General features: G+C 36.2%; 1 long non-coding RNA gene across 1 annotated transcript; it reads left to right on the forward strand.

Moving 5' to 3' along the window:
• Window positions 1-342: 342 nt before the first annotated feature.
• Window positions 343-3,075, forward strand: LOC106031193 (uncharacterized). The gene is made up of 3 exons (XR_001204148.3): window positions 343-636; window positions 1,598-1,708; window positions 2,723-3,075. It is a non-coding gene; the product is annotated as an uncharacterized lncRNA (long non-coding RNA).
• Window positions 3,076-7,549: the final 4,474 nt, after the last annotated feature.

Consider the following 7,549-nt stretch of genomic DNA (forward strand, 5'->3'; position numbering starts at 1 on the left):
CGGATTTTGCATGAGTCTACAATAGAAGAAAAGATAAGACAAGTTAGGCTTTTTGTATGTCCCTAAACATCCTTAACACAGAAGGAAGAAAGCAATGTTTGCCAGAAGGTTTCAGAGAATGATATCAAATGCTTCAGGTCATTATCTTTAATAATGGTCTATGTTTGCCCAACTTTTTTTTTTTTTTTAAGGAAATCACAGGTAGGGTCAAAGAGCAAAAATGGATGATCTTATCTTTTGTCTCTCGTTTTTAAAGAAGTGTCTGTTCTACACTGAGAGCAAGAGTTATGAAGACAGGTCAAGAGACCTTCATATGAAGACACCACACCAGAGCAACAGCGCTTTAAATCAAGCCTGCTAATTAATTCTATTATCAAAGAAACTGCCACAACACTAAGGATTCATTGAAATCCTACATGTGGAGCTAGCAAGACTGTTAACAAGACACCTTGTGCTTCCCCAGATGTTCATGTTATGGAGCTCCATCGTTAGGCAGAATGAGGTCTGTGCTTATTAGCACAAAAGACAGCAATCAGCTGAAACCCTCAGCACAGTCTGGAGAGGAACTGATGTCTCTCTGTTAAACCAGATGGGAACAATTCAGACCAAACAGAAGATCTGACTTTGCACAGGCTGGTAAATAATACGCTCAAAGCGTGTTGGATTTTTGGATTTTGTGTTTTGTTTGATTATTTGAAACTTTTTTTTTTCTACAAGAGGTTACTGTTCTTCATTTAGATGTAATACATTTATCTAAAACAAGAAAACAACATGTCCAGTCTGATAGAATTACATCAGTAATCAAATACACAGCTATTCTCCTTTCCACAGATTTTTTTTTTTTTGATATTATGCATCCACAGAAGAGACCTCTTATTCTCTGCTTTCTCAAACTTTTGCATATATGTCTATGTCAAGAAATACTTATTGATCAAGTAAAATGATTTGGTCTGCATGCAAGAAGGCTTGAGATTAAGTGTTGCAGCTGCCACATTTGAGTAGGATAAGAACACTGATTTCTTCCTTTGGAAGGAAAAAACGAGTGCTGCTCTCTGGAGAAATAAGATTTAACATTTAACATGGTGCTTTCCAAGCTTAATGGGTTTTTGTTTGTTTATTTTGACAGCAACTAGTAATAGTTTCAGAGTTGATGTGTGGGATGGAAAAATAAGGATTTAATACTGCTGCAAAGGGAGAGAATCTTCTTTTCTGATAAACTGTTGTCTTCATGGAAGTTTCCTAAATATTTATTACTGGTCTTTCTTAAAGCAATAAAATAAATAAGTTTTACTTAATATCAGTAGGAAACTGAAAATACAAATGAGCCTTTTCTGAGACTGGTGTGAATTCCATTCTGCCATTCAGGGTCAGAAGACATTTGTGCAGCCAAAAACCTGGCATAATGCAAGAAGGGAAAGATGAAGGTTTTTGCCTGCTTTATTGCATAGAAAGCAATGATAGCATATCTTAATATATACCTATCTTTAAAAGGGCTGTTACAGTATGGGATGCTTTGTTCATTCAGTCCAGTGATATTTGTTAGTATTTTTATTACACTTCCTATCTTAAAAGAAATTTTGTTTCTACATGAAAATAGGTAGGAGATTATTATTTAGCACTGAGAACCTACCACTGAAAGTACAGTCCAGATGAATCAAAGCTGCATGGAGATGAAGGTCATAACTACTTTAAACTGACTGTCTGAAATGTAAGTTTTTATTGTGGTCTATGAAATAACCCCTATCAACAAATCTTCCAGGATAATTATAGCAGCATAATTATACATAAAGATCATGTATCCTAGTACAGTCAGAAGGTAAATCATTAGGATGCAATAGAGAAACAATCTTCTGCATAATTAGTAAGATTTATTTGGTGTGGGAACACGATAGTACAGCTGTGCATAAACTTCCATTGGCTTACCATGTGCACATGCCTTACTCAAGAATTTACAACTAGACCAAACGGGTATCTCTGGAGGATAGGTAACTTATTAATTTACATAAAGATCCAAACTGGAATCTGAAATGTTCTTCACAAGCTTAAGAAATTTTTAGAGCTAGATAAAAACTTAACAGAAATCTTCCCTCAGTACAATGCCTAAGATCATCAGAATTCCTCATTAGATCAAAATCATTTTTAATTTGAAGCACTTTAATTTTGTATTTTATTTGCTTAAATCTGGTGGTATTTATACTAGAGAAGGATTTCATTGTGCTTTTTCTGAACATTTTATAATTTACAATGAGATCTCATACTTCAGTTTTGGCCAGTTTATAGTACACATACCCTTCAGACCTTAAGGAAACTAGCAGTTGGTGAGTACTAGTTTAAATCCAAGATTCTGCAGTTGCCTTAGTGCTTCATACCAGTCCTAAGTGACTGAGCACTAGCACGTGTTCATATCTGGTACCGCAAGGCAAAAAAAAAAAAAAAAAAAGGGAAACACCAAAGATAATTGGAATCTGAAAATACTGACAAATATAGCTATAAAAATATAAAATTATTTCAATTGAATATGTATTGACATCTTTTAATACATAAATATACTACCTTGAGAATTTAAAGAATGAACATCCTGAAATTTCAAAGAATTCAGGTGCTAAAAGACAGTGTTACTCCTGCATGTGTTGGGAAGCAGTCTAGAAAGATTCTTCATTGTGCTGAAAATTTGACATTGCATTGCAGTGGTTGAAATGTGGGGTCACTTTCTCTACTGCAGGATGATCAGAAGAGTCAACATCCTCTTAAGCCACAGCAGCAAGACTCAAGTTTATCTGTCAAAGCTCCAAACTGGACCAGCAAAAAAAAAAAATCTCTAAACACAGATGTGCTAACAAAGCTAGTCTTTTATGACTGGAGAACTTGTTTCGTTTGCTTACCAGACCGGTAAGTAGGTGTCCAAACTATATTGTCATAGGGAATACTGATATCCCTACTGAAAATAAGACACTTTTGTGTCACATGTAAGCAAGGAGTTTGCAGCTTCATATTAAAAGAGCAGCCCTGCATTCATTACCATAGTCACACTAGCATCCCTTCATTGTAGGGTTAAGCTTTACTGCCATAGTCTGCAGCTTGAGTGACATTGTAACATAAATAATAACAACCTGATGTAAATTTTTTATTAAGAATATTTTACAAAAATATTTGCTTTTTTCTTGAACAGGAAATAATGATTCAGTTTCAGAAAATATTAAAATATTTCAAAATGTAAGGGATCAACACTGGTAAGGAAATGATCGCAGCAGCATTTCTGCATAATGAAGCAAAGCGTAACTGTTTGACTCTGTTGGGTTATAATTCACTGAAGCAACTATAGATATAAAAACACAACATATTTTTGTGGTAGCTTTTTCCTTTCCTCACACTGGTTTATTTTTGCTCTGGGAATGCAGCATATTGGTGGCAATTTATATGCTAATGAATAAAGTAGTGTATAAATTGTCTAACTGCATATTAATGAAGAATGAGGGGTTGTAAGTTATGATGCATTTACGCAGTGGAGAGAGAAGCATTTTCTCATCAAGTGTTGATACGTAGTTCTTGGACTGTTCTCTAAATAAAAAACCCACATGCTGAGTGCAAATCTATGGAAACAAGGCAGGACTAAACTTTAACAGAACTGACTTACTGTCAGTAAGTAAGATCTTACCAGAAATTATGACTGAGAAACATAACAGTGGAAAGCCTTGGCTTCGCTATTTGCAGATCAGATCTTGGACTTAAAAGTTTTGTCACAGAATCACAGAATGGTTTGGGTTGGAAGGGACCTTAAAGACCATCTGATTCCAATCCCCTGCCATGGGCAGGGACCTCTCCCACCAGCCCAGGCTGCCCACAGCCTCATCCAGCCTGGCCACGGGCATCCACAGCTTCTCTGGGCAACCTGTTCCAGTGCCTCATCACCCCGAGTGAAGAATTTCTTCCTAATATCTAATCTAAACCTACCTTTTTCAGTTTAAAGTCATTGACCCTCGTCCTATCACTACCCTCCCTGATAAACAGTCCCTCTCCAGCTTTCCTGTGGGCCCCCTTTAGGTACTATAAGCTGGAGGTGCTGATAATAATTTGCTGATTCTTTGTTCAACTTTTCTATCTGTGCCTACAGCACAGAGCTGTAAGAAAAACATTTGTTCTGTAATCTTGGTCTCAAAATATTCACTGAGGAGACTAACTAGGAATTTTGCTCAGGTAAAGTGTCTTTGTTTATTATTTTCACTACTATAACATCTAGAATTAATGTACCAATGTTGGGTGCTATGCACAGAGGGGAAGAAATGGTTATGCCTCAGAGAACAGCTTAAGAATGATTGTGACCCTTTCATGAAACAAGGCATTTTGTGTCCTTGTACCATACAGCATTGGAAAGCTCTGTTAAAACAACTACCATCTACTTTTCAATCTGCGTTTGAAAACTGAATCTCTATAGGCACGTCTTTGTCACACAACAAAGCATGGTGCATGGACAGCTGAACAAGCAGCATCCAACACAGCACCAGAACAGGGAATAGGGGAGTTGCAGCAGTTCAGTCACAGCACTGTGATAGCCATACTGCTTTCAGACCTACGCTTATATCCCTGCTGAGCACTCGTAACGTGAGTATAAGAGCTCAAGCCTTTATGGGTTGGCACTACCTAGGGAGATTCCACACATTTCCATTGTATGATACAAATTCACCTTGTGCCTCCTATGCTTCTAATTAATTTAAGGAAAATGGTGAACTTTCTGCCATCCCTTGAAAACAAAAATGAATCTCCCCTCCTTCCCTCCAGTGGAATATCAAGGTGATTTCCATTGCACAAGTCCCATAATATAGTGTTTCTCAAATAAGGCACATTGTGCTACAAGATACAGCTGTATGGGGCTGGCAGCACACAGAGAGTTTGAGGGGTTGCAGGAGCTCAAGGGTTTGATGACACCATCTCTACCAGTTATACAGGGGGATTGCCTGAGAAGGTAGGTATCTCGCCAATGCTTAAACTTTGTGCATCTTTAGAAGTCATTTTTCACTGAGGTTAGGAAAATATGTATTTAAATTTGTATTTGCTATTTAATTATTAATATTGTAATTATTTAACTATTAATAATTAATTTACCCTCATTTTTGCAAGACAGAAGTCTTTCATCAGGAGTCAAATCCAATTCTTTTTGAAAATGTAGATGTTTTGATAAGCAACAGTAAAAATCTAGTATCCATATATCATTTTTGAATCATGTAACTAAATACCAGGTTATGCTCAATGACACATTTCTTGTAGGAATGATGTAATCTTATTATTTTTTCATCTATTTTCTCTGCATGGGCCAGTCTCTCAAATGGTGTTAACCAGTTCCACGGAAGGATGTGGGCTACTATATTGCTTAACATCCCTTGCTTTTGCTTTACACAATACATGAGATACTCAAACTAGGATTTCACACATACTGCAGAAAAGGGAGTTAAGACTGTATTTGAGGACCACAAACAAAATTACACTTTTCTACAAGCATAAGGTTAGAATGTACTGTTGCAGTGAATATTTCTGCATGTGCTGGGGTGTTCTTCTTGGGAATAACAGAAATCCCCAAGTCTTATGATTTTATTATTATGACTGTATTAAGAAGAACTGATTCAGTCATGTCTCATACACAGAGGCATGATGTCAACTTGAGTATTTTGCTGTTGAGCTAGAGTGGTTTATTCACATGACTCTATTTTAGGACAGCTCATCCATTATACAAGGAGAAAATAAATATTTTATTCATATTAAGTAATTTTTAGAACCTGATGGAGGTTCTAGTATCAGAGGACATGTTAATGTAACTAGATGGCATTACTTGTACTCCTACTGCCAAATAAAATCTGAGCATCCTTTCTCAAATACTTCTTAGTTACGAGAATTGGTCCCTTTGTTGCTGATCACCCTACACACACTCATTTACCAAAGGGGAAAAAAAAAACAAAAACAAAAAACACAAATGCTAGTAGATTCAGTGAATCTCTGCTAAACTGTACTGGCTAATCCCTCTTTTCTCTCCCAGTATTGATACCTGTCCTACAGTAAACATATGGTTTCAAATTATTCACCTCCAGGATTCTCTGCATACATGGCTTGAGACACTTGTACAAACTAAAGGGGAAGACTTCAGCAATTCATAAATTAATGAGATTCATTTATGTTACACATCATGAGAAAATGCAAGTATCATAGAAAATAATTACATGCTCTCTGTGAGATACAATGACAGTTGTATTGTTGGTAATGGTTATCTGTCATTGTGTGATATCATGACTGCATATTTTTTTCCCCACAGAGAAACATCCACAAGGAAAAATACTGAATATATAACTAAAAGCTATCTACAAGACTGCGCATGAAGTGTAGGAAAAAGACTGAAATTTCACATGCAGGCTGACTATTACAAACGTATTAAATAAATATTTGTCAGTAAAGAAACCAATGCATCGAAGTATTAGGTGTGTTTAGATTAAAAGAATGAATAATCCCACAGGACGGAATTACCTCTTACTTCAACCTAGGTACATTCTTAACAGCTTTGCATACCTTCACAGTTGATGAAATATGTACTATATGACCATTGCACTTTTTCTGGCTTTTGAGATCTTTTAAAGGCAGTCTTTCTGAGGACTGGAGAAATGAGTGGGTACCATGGGAGCACTAGTATCTTCAATCATGAAAAAAGACTATCATAAACCAGAAGTTGGATATTCAAAGTACATTTTCTGCCTCTTGCTAGTATATCTGGATCAAACATCCTCTCCCTTGCACTCAGTTTGTGAATCTGTATCTACTCACAGGAAATGGTGTGTGAATGCTTCTTAGTCACCAAGTCAGAAGAAAAGGTGTCCCTTTTACCCAAATAAAGTTTCAGATGATTTTCATTGTTTTGAATATAATCCCTCATCATACAGGTTTACTCTGACATCAGTTTCATTAAATGACTTGATATTTTCTTTGCTTCAGTTCTTATCTGTCAGCTCACAGAAGACTGACTACCAATCATTTAAAAAGAGAATATATTGTGAAACCACTGGAAAGTTCTTGGCCAAGTACAAATATCTTTTCTTAACTCATGTCACAGTTCCAACTCAACTTTATTACAATGTTGTTCTCTCTAAAGGAGAAAGATAAGATGATTTGAGGATATTTTTACTGTTTGAATCTAACTTTCTAAATCATCTTTTGAAAACAGAACAAACTACGAACTTGTTAGTAATTAAGGCTACCTTATGGGTGAGCTGTGGATTTGGGGTGCTATTTTCCATTTACATATGCTTTTTATTCCACTTCCCTTCACACTCCCCAACTCCCTCAGCAACAGGAAGATGGACCACTGAACTTCTGAAAATTGATGTTCTTTGGCTTAAGACTTGCAAAACAAGCACAGTCTAAATAATCACTAATTGGGCTAGAAAGCGAAAGAAAATTTTATGTGATTTTCTAAGGGAAAGAAAAGATTAGCTGTTAATTGCTCTAGTTCACACTGCAGTGGGAAGAAGTAGTTCCTGAGTTACACTATTAGGCAGAACAGGTACGAAACACG

This window comes from Anser cygnoides, chromosome 17, assembly GCF_040182565.1.
Source record: "Anser cygnoides isolate HZ-2024a breed goose chromosome 17, Taihu_goose_T2T_genome, whole genome shotgun sequence".
NCBI lineage: Eukaryota > Metazoa > Chordata > Aves > Anseriformes > Anatidae > Anser > Anser cygnoides.